Source organism: Pleurodeles waltl, chromosome 2_2, assembly GCF_031143425.1.
Source record: "Pleurodeles waltl isolate 20211129_DDA chromosome 2_2, aPleWal1.hap1.20221129, whole genome shotgun sequence".
Lineage (NCBI taxonomy): Eukaryota > Metazoa > Chordata > Amphibia > Caudata > Salamandridae > Pleurodeles > Pleurodeles waltl.
Window position 1 is genome coordinate 73181207 of NC_090439.1, and position 15633 is coordinate 73196839.

The 15633-nt window shown below is 41.9% G+C and overlaps 1 pseudogene; it reads right to left on the reverse strand.

The window, feature by feature from the left end:
• Window positions 1-13459: 13459 nt before the first annotated feature.
• On the reverse strand, window positions 13460-13630 carry LOC138273008 (small ribosomal subunit protein uS14-like; annotated as a pseudogene).
• Between the last annotated feature and the right edge of the window lie 2003 nt (window positions 13631-15633).

The window sequence follows — 15633 nt, forward strand, 5'->3', positions numbered from 1 at the left end:
GTCTGCTTTTGCACGCCCATCTAAGAAATGGCTTTTAACCAGCCAACCAGGTAAACGTAGAGTTGTTTTCCTGCCCTACCAAAAGCCTGCAATACTCCCAAACTAAACCCTTATTCCCACAATCTTCCACCCAAAAGATCAGCAATCTTCAACCATAATTCCAGTAAATAAAACGTGTTGCCTAAAAGTGACAAGTGTACCCCGTCCTGTCTGAAAAGATAAAACATCATCTTGAAAAATCTCTGTGTGAGTTAAAACTGAAATATCTTACTCTATATAAAATGCATGCATCTCCCTGTTGACCTTCATCAGCTTGTTTTCAATGGCCCTAAGATTCCTCATTCCCCACCAATACCATTCAGGCACTAGTTCTGTCCACAAAATATGCGTACCAGGCCATCTATCCATGATCCTTAACAAATCAACTTTCATTGCCTTCAAAAAGCCAATCTCTAATAAGGACACCAAGTTGTTTTCACCCAAATGGACCACCAACAAATTTGAACAAAAATTTGTAGCCAATCTCCTAAAAAGAATGCCCAACAATTTGCCCAATCACATGCCACTCTTCCCTCCCCACCCAGGGTAGGCTCCTCCATTAGGGTGGAGGAGCCTACTCTCCATGCCAGCAGCAACAGCTGCAAACCTTTTACCAAAAAACGATAATAAACTGTATTTATTATTGTTTTCTGGTAAAAGGGGTGGGCCATGGGGCTGACGAGCAGTGAGGAGGAATGCACATCACTCCCCCTCAAAGCACATGTATGTTGGGCCGGCCGCCTTGGGCTGGCCAAACATACATGCACAGTAGGCTCTGTCCAGTCCAGCAACACGGTTGTGGGGCTGGAGAGAGCCTGCACAGGCTCCCAGTCTGCCTTGGAGCACCCTGGCTGGGGGCTCCCAGCCAATCCTGATGCTGCTTTGAGCAGCATCAGGATTGGCCGCAGGGCAGGCTGGGAGCCTGTGCCTGCAGCCTGGAGCTACAAGGGACAGGGGAATGGCATGGCGCAACGGAGGAGGCAAGTGTTTTTTTCTGTTATTATTTTCAATTTAATTTTTGTTAAGCCCTGTGCGCTGCCCCGCCCCTTCTCCTTGCCGCGAGCTGCAACTATCCCCACCACATGAACACCTGAGCTCTGTCCAAGCCAAGATGATTACCAAAGTACTGTAATTCTGCATGCCTTGTTGCCCAATGAGCGAAGGAATGCCCAATTATCCAGACTGTGGAAAGTGCACCTTCAGAGCCTGCCACACAATCTAAAATGAAAAGAAAATTAACCCAAACAAAGAAATGAGTTACCATTATTTCATTTATTTCAAGCATCAAGCAAGTTTGTCCTCATAGAATGTTTAAAACATTGTGACCTCCAATGCCCCATGTTCATGATACCACCTTCAGAAGTACTCAATCTCCTATCTTCAGTGGCTGCTCCAATAAGATAGGAATGTGTTCCAAAGACTCTGGGTGAAACCCCCAACTTGCTAAGTGCTCTCCTCAGCACAAATATTACCTGAAAAGAATGCAAACGGTACCCATCTTCATGCACAAAAACATAATTCACTTCAGCAGGCAAAAACAGGGCAAAATAGAACCAGCAAAACACTGGACATCAGGGATGAGCTGCTGGCTGCATCTATACTGCATCAGTACTTTCTGTCCCCTGCCCAAATGATCCGTCTTCGATGGAACCAACCATATTTATATCCCGTTGTCGCCAACCCTGACATTAGAAAACAATAAACCTCCCTTTCTCATCTGACCTAACAATCCTGATATACGGAAAGCACTGTGAAACAGCCAAGACATTCACAGGGAAAATAGTGCAATGTTCCCTGGAGAGAAACAAATATCCTGCAAAAAAAGGCAGCATGTCCCCAAACAACTTACCTGAAATCGTCTGTCACGTCATTATATCAAAATCACACAGACTATCCCCCAATTCCTAATTGGTCAATTAGTCACAAGTTATGACTCTACCCAATAATGTCAGTTCTTCAAATCTATGAATTCTAGTATTACACGATTCTCAAGGTGTTGATTGGTTCACTGTACGATGTTCTCATCATCCGGCTTGTCAGGTATCAAAAATGTTGCATCTTCTTCTCCCGTCAGTGTCTCCATTGTTTGAGTCCTGGGCAAGTACATCTCGTCTGCTTTACACAGTCCTTGTTACATTTATGATTCCATCATCTCATGTCTGTCGGTTCACGCATAGGAATTTTGCCGAGCAAATTTTATTAAACAATAAGCAGTTCAGGGTCAGTTCATCACATTAGCTTCTCTACATTGCGCTAGTAATTTACCTTCTGCATGAGGCCTGGCAAAACTAGGCCACAACTTCAGCTAAGTTAATCCTATAATGCAAAACATATGTTATATATCTTAACATGACATATTACTACATTATTTCAATACATTTTCTATATTTCATACATGTTATTCATTTTATCAGTGCACTTTTGAATCTTGGTAACCGCTCTCCGAGGGCACACTTTCAAATGTGCACATTAATTCTCTACATTATTTATGTCTACATTATATTATTATTCAAAAAATGCATATACACTTATTAATATCTCTAAATAACATATTGGCTTCAACAGGATCATAGCAACATAAATACTTACCAAAGCAAAGAGATAGCAGACATTTTACCCCTAATTGTCACCCCTGAAAATCCTGCATCAATCTGTGTCATTATGAAATGTACTGCATCTTCCCTTCTGTATAGTAATGACACAGAACCACCCTCCCTCTTAGAAGAATGAATTAATTGAGACCAAGCCTAAGCATAGCTTTGATTGGGTAGACTCTGCTATTGATTGCTGAATCAAGCTCAAAATTCTCAGTTTCCTAGTGCCCATAGTTCCTGTGATATCGCTGTCTTCTGTGCATCCACTTCTGGTGCAAGCCTACGGAATCTCTTCCACTTTGAATGAGAAAGCGAATCGTCAATATCATTATAGACACATGGAATGTAAAGAGCCTCAAACAAAATGTTGAACTTCAAACAACATAACAAAAAAATCCTCAGCAGTTTTAACATTTCATGCACTTTCTGAGAATGGACCAAATTTACCACAGTTTGGTTGTCTACATGGAAAAGCACTTGCCTTTTGGCCAACTTCTCACCCCATAGCACTGGAGCCAAAATCAATGGGAAGAACTAAAAAAATGTGATGCTATGTCTAGATGACTTCCACGCCATCTGTCACTCCTCTGCTTCCCAAAGTCAATCCCAGAACACACCAAAACCCTGTGCTCCTGAGGTATCAGAAAAAACTAGTATTTGCCACAACCAATCCTCATCTTCACTCCACATGGTCACACCATTGAAGTCCTTAAGAAAAGTGATTCACATTCTAATGTCCACCCAGATGGTGGCATGTAATCTTATCAAATGATGTGGCAAGGCAGCACCTTTTGCAGAGAAACCAAGTCGGCTGCAAAAAGCGTGACCAACTCTGACCACCCAACAAGCAAAAGTCGAGTGACCCAAAAGGCATTGAACCTGTCTCAACTCAGGTTTGGTCTTAGATGCTGCTTCTTCCAACAGAGAAATTAAATTGTCCACTTTGCCCTGAGGTAATGTCAAAGCCCAGCTCACCTGAGTCCTTGTTCAGTTCTGATGGAGGTTGAAGACAATCCGACCCCACCCTGAAACTGCTTGTTCCAGCACACTAGTTTTTAAAACAGTGCACTAAGAACAGAAGCTCAAGGGAAGGGGGGAAGTGGATAAAATAAAATAAAGAGACAACACCGTTCTTGCGTTTCCACTGTTGAAGTGCTGCACAAATCTGCGGCCCTCTCTGACTTCTGTAGAAACGGGTGCCTAATGAAACATAAACAAAGAACAGATAAGTACAACCTATTCCTAACTGGGTTCCTGACTATCCCTTTATTTATTAGAAATTTTCTTCTAAAAGTACCTCTTGGATCCTGGTCTCTAGTTTCCAGGTTTGGAATGTGTTACTGCTCTGGGATGTGCTTTCTATTACTCTAAAGCTTCTAAAACATTAAACAAATACCGTTATCAGAATTACCAATATCAAACATTCATCTTAATATAACTAAAGCCTAAATTCCCAATAGCAGACTCACTTTTCCCATATTTCCAGAATCTTTTATAAAACAAATACTGTACTTTTACGTCAAAATACAGCATGTAATTTGTGCAAGTCCTTGATTTACTGTTTGCCTTGCTGTTATTGGTTTCCACGGTTCGATTCTTAAAAGTTCCATAAAAAATGTTTGCTTCACAAAGTTCCGCAAAGTATTCTTGTAACAAAGAGTTTGAATCACAATGTTCGTGGAAGGTATCTTGTTTCCAGAAATTGTTGTCAAAGTTCTTTCAGGTAATAAAAGTTTTGCACTTACTTGTTTCTGGCAAGAGATACTGATCAGTCTAACCTTGTCTTCTTTCTCTTTTGCAGGTTGCTTGTAGGAGAGAGGCTGAGGCAAGGAGGAACCGGAAACCGGAAGAAGGAAGAGCCAGCAGCTGCGCCCATTGAAGCCAATGAAAGTCTGTAGAGAGCAGGAGTGCCAGCGCCGAGGGATCTGTCCTCAGGTAAGCGGGAGGTAGACGAGCACAAGCACTGGGTGAGGCTCGGGGGCTGCCTTTTATAGACAGGGCTGGGTGTGGTCCTCACATGCTGCACATGTTCTTGAAAGGTGTGCAGAGCTGGGTGTGGTTTGAAGAGCTGGGTGTGGTCCTCACATGCTGCACATGTTCTTGAAAGGTGTGCAGAGTTTCAGTTATTATGCAAATGAGTTAAATTAACACATGGCCTAGAGAGGAGTGTTTTAAAGAAGCCTTGGTAAAAGCAAGGCCCAATGTGTAAACAAAACAGCACATTAAACAACATACACGGAAGCCTAGGGGGGGGAAGGTGAGATAACAAGAAAGGCTTTCAATAGTAAGTTTAAAAGGGAGCTATTACAGAACCCACTAGTGCAGTGAGAGGGGACATGCTCTTTGCTGTGCACAAACCCTAACAGTTGCCCCCCTCAAAGGCCCTCCTACAGGACGGGGTTTTCCTGGATTTTTTAAATAAAACCGTCTAATCAGCCGTGGGGCATGTACATATGATGCTGGTTCCCATGAATTCTCAGATTCATCATATCCTTTCCATTCTACTAAATAAAACAGACGTCCACTAATTCTTTTTGAGTCTTTTATGCTTTTTACTTCATATTCTAGATTTCCCTTAATTGGTATGGGTGGAGGTGGTGGTTCAGGTCGGGTTTTTGGATTGTACGGCTTAAGCAAGGACACATGGAATGTAGTATGTACTGGATATTCTTTTGGTAAATCTAATTTTACTGTTACCGGGTTTACTATGGCAGTTATACTAAAGGGTCCAATGAAACGTGGTTGCAGCTTTCGGGATCCCTCTATGTTTAGGTTCTTTGTGGAGAGCCATACCTTGTCACCGATTTTATACATTGGGGCCTCAGATCTGTGTTTGTCTGCTTGTCTTTTCATGCTTTCATTGTACTTTAATAAATGATTCCTGGCTTTGTCTTGTATGTCACCTAACCTCGTTAGTCTATCTGTTACTGTAGGTAACAGAGAATCTTCTAACAAAATGGGTATAGCTCTTGGATGATACCCCTGCAAGAAATAGAATGGTGAGCAAAGTAGAGCTGAATGCTTAGTATTATTATAAACAAACTCCGCTACAGGGAGAGCTTCCAACCATTCACTAGAATAATCAGCCAATAAACAACGTAGCGTTTGAAGTAAGGTTTGGTTCAGTCGTTCAGTCTGTCCATCTGTCTTTGGGTGGAAAGCAGTGGATAATGCCACATCTATTTTCAGTTTTTTACATAATTTTTTCCAAAATTTAGAGTTGAACTGGCTCCCTCGGTCTGACACCACTTTGCTTGGCAAACCATGTAAACGCACAATTTCCCTTATAAAAATATCGGCAAATTCTGCCGCCATGGGTAATTTCCGTAATGGTACAAAATGTGCCATTTTAGATAAAAAATCCACTATAACCAACACTGTTGTGAAAGATTTTACAGGTGGTAAACCTACAATAAAGTCTACGCTCACAGTGTGCCAAGGTTGTTTGGGTGTTGGCATTGGTATTAACAAGCCGTCAGGGGCCTAATGAGAATATTTATGTCTTGCACAAATTGGACAGGTAGTGACAAATTGCTTAATGTCCTTTCTTATAGTGTCCCACCAAAAGTGTTTTTGCACATTTTCCAGGGTTTTTACCCAACTAGGATGACCTGCTAACGGTGAGGCGTGATGCCAAATTATCACCTGTGTTTGTAATTCAGAGGTGGGCACTAACAGCATGTTGTCGTGATACAATAAACCTCGTTGTATTGTGTTATGGGAATCCTTTAACCAATCCTGAGGTGCTATTTGCATGTGTGCATTATATAGATCTGTGATGAAATCCTTCTGTTGTACTGGTGCCAAAAACTTTTGGGGAGGAATAATGGGTTCTCCTATTTTATCTTGTTTCATGTCTGAAGTATGTCCGTATCTAGATAACACATCAGATTGAATTTGTTGTGCACCTGGTCTATAGGTTATTACAAAGTCAAATGTGCTAAAAAAAATTAACCAGCGCATCTGACGTGGTGTTAGTGCTTTAAGTGATCCAAAAAACTGTAGGTTCCTATGGTCAGAAAAGATTGTAACTGGGTACTTGGCTCCCATTAAATGGTGCCTCCATTCTGAAAAGGCTACTTTGATAGCTAGTAGTTCCCTTTCAGCCACAGTGTAATTTTGTTCAGCTGGTAATAACTTTTTGGAATAGAAGGCTATAGGATGTAACTGGCCATCTACTGCATCTCGTTGAGAGAGAACTCCTCCTAAAGCTACTTGTGAAGCATCCGCTTCAACAAAAAAAGGCAAGTCAGGATCAGGATGTTTCAGAATTGGGGCTGAAGTGAACTTTTGTTTTAGGAGTTGAAAGGCGTGTGCCGCCTCATCAGTCCAAAGAAATCGTTGCCCTTTCCGCAACAAGGTAGTTATTGGGGCCGCAATGTCTGCAAAATGTGCAATAAACCTCCTATAAAAATTGGCGAAACCCAGAAATTTCTGAATATCTTTTACAGAGGATGGTTCTGGCCAATCAGCAATAGCACTGATTTTCTTTACATCCATAGTTATTCCTTGAGGTGACAGGCAGTATCCTAAAAAGTCCACCTTGCTGACATTAAAAGTACACTTTTCTAACTTAGCAAAAAGATGATTTTCTTTTAACTTTGATAATACTGCACGAACATGTTGGGTATGTTCTTCTGAGTTCTTAGAGTAAATGAGGATGTCGTCTATGTATACTATGACACAAACGTCCAGGAATTCGTGTAGGACCTCATTTATAAAGAACTGAAAGGCCGCAGGGGCATTACATAACCCAAAGGGCATTACTGTGTACTTAAATAAACCAAACTTTGTCTTGAAAGCTGTCTTCCACTCATCCCCCTCTTTTACTTGGACCAGGTGGTAAGCTCCCCGCAGATCTAGTTTAGTGTGTACAGTACAATGTCTTAATTGATCCAACAACACAGGTATTAGAGGAAGAGGATATTTATTCTTTATTGTAGCCTTATTTAGTCCTCTATAATCGATACACGCGTGCAGGGATTTATCCGGCTTCGGGATAAAAAAGAGTGGAGATGACACCGGAGATGTGGAATGACGGATGAACCCAGACTGTAGTAGGTCATCTAGGTAGGTTCTTAAGTATTTGGTTTCTTCGTCAGTCAAAGCATATACTCTGTTATTAGGTAAAGGGGCCCATGGGATAAGATCTATACGACAGTCATAAGACCTATGTGGGGGCAGCACACTAGCCTTTACTGGATCAAAGACGTCTTTAAAGTCAGAATATTCAGGAGGGAGACTTGGTTCATCTTGTATAACACTAGCACAGTGTAATACTGTGCTCTGTTCTGTACCTGCTTCTTGATAGCAATTGGTTCTACAGAAAGAGGAATCCAAAGTAACATTTCTATTCACCCAATCAATTTTTGGGTTATGAGTTGTTAACCAGGGTACCCAGAGAATCAAACCAAAATTAGGAGTATCTATCAGATCAAAGCTAATCACCTCTGTGTGCCCGTTCTGACAGACCATAACAAGTGGACTTGTTTGTTTTGTGATTAATCCAGAGGTCAATTCTGACCCATCCACTGCACATACTGCTTCTGGACAAGGCTTTAGGCACATAGGAAGTCCTAAGTTTTCAGCTAACTTATTATCCACAAAATTTCCTGTCGCGCCTGAGTCCAGTAGGACAGGGAGAGAATGCCTCACTTGGGTAGTAACAATTAAAACGACCTGAATTATGAAATGTCTAGGTATGTGCGGTACCATGAAGGCTGCAGCATTAGAGGTTTGATTAAGATGTTTTCTCGAACAAGTAACCTCTCCCCTTGTCGAGCTTAATCGTTTCCCGATTCAGTTGAGGAAATGGAGGAAACAGAACCCTTTCGTGGATTTTTAGGCTTTACTGGACATTCTCTGGCAAAGTGACCTGCCCTTCCACAATATAAACATAATTGAAGTTTTCTCCTTCTTTCTTTTTCCTCTGATGTGAGTGGACCTCTGAGTGTCCCTATTTGCATAGGCTCAGGTTCAGGGAGTTTATTATCTGGGTCTTTCTTCTCGTGTCTAATAAAAGTTAACCGTGATTCCAGTTTGTATTTATCTCCCTTTCTTTCTCCTAGTCTATGTTCTAATTTCACAACTAAATCTACAAAGTCCGAATAGTCTTCTGGCAAATCAACGATATGAGCCAGCGCGTCTTTTAACTCGTCTCTCAAACCTTTATAGAAAAGGGAGACACGCTTTTCTTCTGGCCACTGTGTCTCGGTGAGTAAACGATTAAAACTAGTGAGATAGGTCAATAAATCCTTGTTACCTTGTTTAAGATTTAAAAGCTCATTATCACTTGCCTGCATGAAAGTGTGTTTTGCAAAAAAGCTGGTCATGGTACGTTTAAATTGATTCCAATTATGGAGGATGGGATCATCTCTCTCCACGAAAGGAATTGACCAATTGGCTGCTGTGCCACCAAATAAGACAAGACGAATGCCACTTTCGTAGCATCAGTAGGGAACTGTTGTGGCTTACAAACGAAGTGTAATTGACATTGATTGATAAAAACATGGAATTTGTTACTATCTCCATGAAAACGTTCAGGTGCTGCTAAGGGCACAGCATTAGGAACATTAACAGTGACCTCAACTGGGGGAGGCAAAGTTGTATGTTTTGATGGCGCCCCTGTCTCTGAGGAGGTTTTAAACAAAGGCGTAAAAGCTGTGTTCCACTGAGATACCCTAAATTTATACCTGCTTAAATCCTGTTTTAAAGAGGTATTCTCCATCTTTAATCTCTCTATTTCCTCTTGCATATGTTGCAAGATGCCAGACACTGATTCATTATGAGCCAAGTCCTCATTTAGGGCCTGCGCCATATCTGTGACGTCAATGCCCTCTATTTCTTCCCCGAAATTCATCGTCCACCAGAACGGATTTTTTTTTTATTTTTTTTTAAGGCTTGTGCTTCTGTCAAAGCCCAGCTCACCTGAGTCCTTGTTCAGTTCTGATGGAGGTTGAAGACAATCCGACCCCACCCTGAAACTGCTTGTTCCAGCACACTAGTTTTTAAAACAGTGCACTAAGAACAGAAGCTCAAGGGAAGGGGGGAAGTGGATAAAATAAAAAAAAGAGACAACACCGTTCTTGCGTTTCCACTGTTGAAGTGCTGCACAAATCTGCGGCCCTCTCTGACTTCTGTAGAAACTGGTGCCTAATGAAACATAAACAAAGAACAGATAAGTACAACCTATTCCTAACTGGGTTCCTGAATATCCCTTTATTTATTTGAAATTTTCTTCTAAAAGTACCTCTTGGATCCTGGTCTCTAGTTTCCAGGTTTGGAATGTGTTACTGCTCTGGGATGTGCTTTCTATTACTCTAAAGCTTCTAAAACATTAAACAAATACCGTTATCAGAATTACCAATATCAAACATTCATCTTAATATGACTAAAGCCTAAATTCCCAATAGCAGACTCACTTTACCCATATTTCCAGAATCTTTTATAAAACAAATACTGTACTTTTACGTCAAAATACAGCATGTAATTTGTGCAAGTCCTTGATTTACTGTTTGCCTTGCTGTTATTGGTTTCAAAGGTTCGATTCTTAAAAGTTCCATAAAAAATGTTTGCTTCACAAAGTTCCGCAAAGTATTCTTGTAACAAAGAGTTTGAATCACAATGTTCGTGGAAGGTATCTTGTTTCCAGAAATTGTTGTCAAAGTTCTTTCAGGTAAAAAAAGTTTTGCACTTACTTGTTTCTGGCAAGAGATACTGATCAGTCTAACCTTGTCTTCTTTCTCTTTTGCAGGTTGCTTGTAGGAGAGAGGCTGAGGCAAGGAGGAACCGGAAACCGGAAGAAGGAAGAGCCAGCAGCTGCGCCCATTGAAGCCAATGAAAGTCTGTAGAGAGCAGGAGTGCCAGCGCCGAGGGATCTGTCCTCAGGTAAGCGGGAGGTAGACGAGCACAAGCACTGGGTGAGGCTCGGGGGCTGCCTTTTATAGACAGGGCTGGGTGTGGTCCTCACATGCTGCACATGTTCTTGAAAGGTCTGCAGTGCTGGGTGTGGTTTGAAGAGCTGGGTGTGGTCCTCACACCTCCATTGTCCAAAAATCTAGCTCTATTCACACAAACGTTATACATGTGGTAGGGCCCTATGTCTTTGCTGGAGCTAAAGGATCACCCAACTCCTCCATGGGATTCTAAAAACTCTGTAAGGCTCTCTGACACTCACCTGAACCCCGTTTTCACACCAAGAGAAAAACTGTAAAGGTAGTGTGTGACATGGCACACCCCACTATGACTTTGGAAACCCCATAATAAAAAAGAACTAAGGGGCAGATTTATGGAAAGCGGTGCTGCACCAAGTGCAACGTCACTTTCCCTGCGCTCCTTAGCGCCCTCCTGCCGCCACCATGTGTGCACTGTATTTAGAATACAGTGCACCATGGCGCAGGCTAGGAGGCAATAGCGGATTCTATGTGACACTATTGATGTACTCTGCAGGACTAGAGCCAAAATGTTGGCGCTAGTCCTGCAGAGTGCATAGCAGCCCATTCTAAATAATGGAACCCCAGTTTTAATGCCTGCTTGAAGCAGGTATTAAAAGTGCTGAAAAAATGGCGCAAGGAAATCTTATCGATTTCCTTACGCCATTTTTTCTGTCCCCACCCAACAGGGGAACGCCTCCTTTGCATACATTATGCCTGGTGCAGGTATAATGAAGCGCAAAGGGTTACAAAGTGGCGTAATGCATGCATTGCACCACTTTGTAAGTAGGGCGTGAGGAATTTGGCCTCGTTGGTGTAAAAACAAAATGACGTTAATGTGGCACAAGGTGGCCCTAGGGGCTTATAAATAAGCCCAGAAATGTTTCAAACAAGGAACAATACACTGGGCAGCCCATTGGCAACATCTTCCCCAAAAAAATAGGACCCTCAAACTGTTGACCAAATCATTGGGATTCACTGGCAAAAGTCAAATAGCAGATTGAACATCCGATTTGGCCATCTTGGCTCCCTCCCACTCCGCAGGGCTTAACCAAGACAATGGCTTTATCCACCAAAGCATAATGTACCTTAGAGTCCTCCTGCACTATAGAATCATTTACTGAACTTACCAGGGACCAAGACAAATGATGAATGAGCCTAAACTCCCCCTCTGGATTTTGAGGGACCACGCCGAAAGGTGAAATAGTCAAATCAGGCAGGGGCCAAGAAGGAAATGGTCCTACCATCCTTTCATGAGCAAATTCCTTATTGAGCTTGGCACTCATCAGTGGATTCTCCAGTGCAGAACTCAAATACTTTGCCAATCTTCTGTCTCTGGGTCCTTGGTAACATAAGTAAAAACATTCCAGAAAACCCCAATATACACATTTTGCTTCTTCCTGCTTTGGATAGAACTGAAGCAAATAACAAAAAATCGGATCCTTAATTTTAATAGGAGTAGGGCCCTTTTCCCACCACTTATTGCACCTAATCTGCAATGCATCATTAACAACTGCCCACCTCTGAACCTTGTTCAGCATTGAGCTAACCCAAAAAGGAACTAGTTGCTGTACCAAATGCCACCCTCCATCCCCATAAAAGTTGGTATTGTGCCCATCAACTGTCCCTCCATAATCTGTTGCATGCCAGTATTGGATAAATTCCTCATCCGAGTCAATGATTTCATTCGGCTTGGTAATCTCTGAGGGAGCTGCCATCTTAAAAGTCCCTCCACAGGATCTTTCCTTTGATGTGTCTAAAAGCATTTAATCTGCTGCAGAGAAATCACAGCCCAAACTGATGCCATCAGAAACCTCTCTATCTCGTACACTGAAAGTGGGGCGAGCATGCAAGGAGCAGACATCTCCTGGTGGTGTTCTGCATCACCACACTCATACCCATGACACCTCTTCCCTACACTCCAACATGCTCCTTCATGGAAGTACCAGACTTACGCTCCTGACAGGGGCCTCCTCTCCATGTTGCCGTGCAACTCATAAGCTGCGGCTGTATTATGGGCGAAGGCAAAACCTCCTTGACAGTCTCCTGAATAGGTAGAGAACATACCCACCTGCCAGACACGCTTGTTTGTCTAAACCTTTTAGGTTTTACAGGTGAAGCACACCACAATATTGTTGCAGCCACGCTCTTTGCACACAATTGTTTTGTGCATTTCAGACCCACCCAAGCATGCTCCAGAGCGCTGTCTTACAATAGATCCTCCCTCCCTTCTTTTTTGCAGCATTTTAACGGCCTGAACTACCTTATTAGTAGTCGCCATACTGATAACGATCAAGCTATACGTGAAAACACTGTTAAAGCACCTATCACTATGTCAGTGACAAAACTGGAGCTTCGTCTTACTCCAGGGTGTGACAGCAGCCAAAGAGGCCGCCCACACCCACCACCCACCTAAAAAAAACTCCTCTATGTCCCGCCCACTGTAGGAATTGCAACAATGGACAACCAGAGCCTCGTGGAATGTGCCACCACACCTGACTAGCTCAGACGGACACCTGGCAAGCCCACCCCCCAAGCCCACATTGCCATAATCTGTGAGTACTGCATTTACTGTTCTAGCCACTGGTGCAGTGGAGCTGTGGGTGAGGAGCTGCTTCTATGTTGGCCATCTTGGCTTCTCTCCCATTCATAGGTACCTTCACATTCAGAAAATTGTGCCTATATCTCATGATTACTGAAAGCTTATATCCAAGCGGTTTGCAGAGCAAAAAGCCTCTTCAACATTCTAGTCTTATTTTGGCTGGCATTTAGAATATGACAACTTTTAAGCAAACATGGTGAGAGCATAGCCCAGTCTGTGCATATCCTTAGTTTTCCCCTTTATCTTTGCCACTCTTACCTTTGACTTCCATGCAGCTGTCATTTTCTGCTAGTTTAGTCCAAGTTCACAAAGCTGGTATCTTGGGCATGATGCCTGAAACACTGGTGGCACATGTTTAAACTATACTTGTGAATCAGTTTGTGCCTGTTTGAGCACACGCACCAAGATCAGGATCTCTGTCCAAACTTCCTTGGGTAGCTCCAGTAGAGCTCCTCATGACCCATCTTGTTTTTCTACAGATTGTGAAATGTATGGGACTAAATGAGTGACAAACGATACCTGGCGTACTTAGCAAAATGAATCTTCACTAGCTGCTAAAGTACTCTGACAGGCCACAAGTGAACTAGCTATCTACTTAGCCCGCAGCAACCACCATTATCCTTAGTTTTACTTTGGATATATTCCGCTTTTACTATGGGGGCACTCACTAGGCAGTAATAGCATCATTGTAGCCGGGCAAGTGTTGCACCTGGGGGCCAATGTGGTCTTCAGCTTGACTGGTGCATCTGTTAACTGTGCAGTGATACTGGTGTTTCAGCTGGCCTTTGGCAATCATCGGCACAGGCATGTTTAAGTTTTGATACTGGGGTTCTGGACCTATTGTCTGTTTTACTGGGAACCCAGTCACAAGAGCTATAACTAACTTAGGTACAATGCCTTTGATAACACAGATATACTAATTAGAAATTATTAATGAATGTTTAAGTAGTTTGAGTAACTAACGTGGAAAAATTATCTGCACGTTTGAAAATGTGCCCTCGGAGAGCGATCACCAAGATTCACAAATGTACTAATAAAATGAATAGCATGTATGAAATATAGAAAAACAAATTGAATAATGTAGTAGTATGTCATATTGAGATACATAACGTGTGTTTTGCATTATATTGTACAGTTAACTTAGCCAAAGTTGTGGCCTAGTCTTGCCAGGCCTCATTCAAAAGCTGAATTATTAGCTTAATGTAGAGAAGCTAATATACTGAACTGACCATGAACCGCTTATTGTTTAATAAAAATCTGCTCAGCAAAAATCCTATGCGTGAACCGACGAACAGGAGATGACGGAGAAAAAGAAGTATCCAAATCGATGTAAAGCAGACAAGATGTACGTTCCCAGGACTCGAACAATGGAGATACTGACTGGAGAAGAAGATTAAACATTTTTGATACCTGACGAGCCGGAAGATGAGGACAATGTACAGTGAACCAATCAACACATTGAGAACTGTGTAATATTAGAATTCATAGATTTAAAAAACTAAGATCATTAGATAGAGTCATAACTGTTGATTAACTGACCAATTAGAACTTGGGGGATAGTCTGGGTGACTTTGATATAATAACGTGACAGAAGGGGAGAGTTCAGATGTTAGGTGCAGATGTCCATAGAGAGACCTTATTCTGAAATTGATGTGATATTGGGGAAGAAGAGATTTGAGATTCTGTTGTTGTGCTCAAGCTCTTGAGAGCCTGATGAGATGCTGATCGATTGATGACCTGAAGACAAAGACTGACTTTGTTGCTGATCCATACCGAGGATAGGTAGCTATGACAATGTGACTGAAGTAATGCTTGTGCCTTTTCTTGCTAGGTACCAACTGTGCTGTTTTATAGTTTTTTCTCCTGAGCTAGATGTTTTTCCAAATTCATGTTCTAAACTTTTTTCGCATGAAGTCCCACATGCTAATGCTAATCTGGGTTAGGTGGGTTTCCTTTTCAGAGACTTTGACATAAATGGTGACAAATGATTGACGGGCAGGTTTGCTGAACACTGCTACTCATGTTAACATATTTATCATTATTGGCTTTTGTTGAGGCATTAGAATGCATGTTTTCTCAAGTTCTGATTAGATTATGTTATTGGCGGTCACTAATGAATTAATCTTGAGTTGATTTGAATAAAGTTTGAATTAACCTCATGACTTAGTATTGTAACTATTAGGGAAATAAAATTGTTAAAACGTATATACTGAGTTGTGGTTTTCATGAATTTTGACATTATTAACCAGTGACTAATGTTTTGCTCATTGGTTATTGGTTTGGGTATTGATTATTGATACACACTGGTTACACCATAGCTAGGATACTCCATGAGAATCAAAAAGTTCCTCGTCCTATACGGGTCCCCTTGTAAGTTTACTTACTAAAGACCAGGCGCGCTAGTAGTTTTTGGGAGCAGCTTGATGGTTAGTTTCCTTGGAGATCTAGTTATGTGGTGACCTATGGT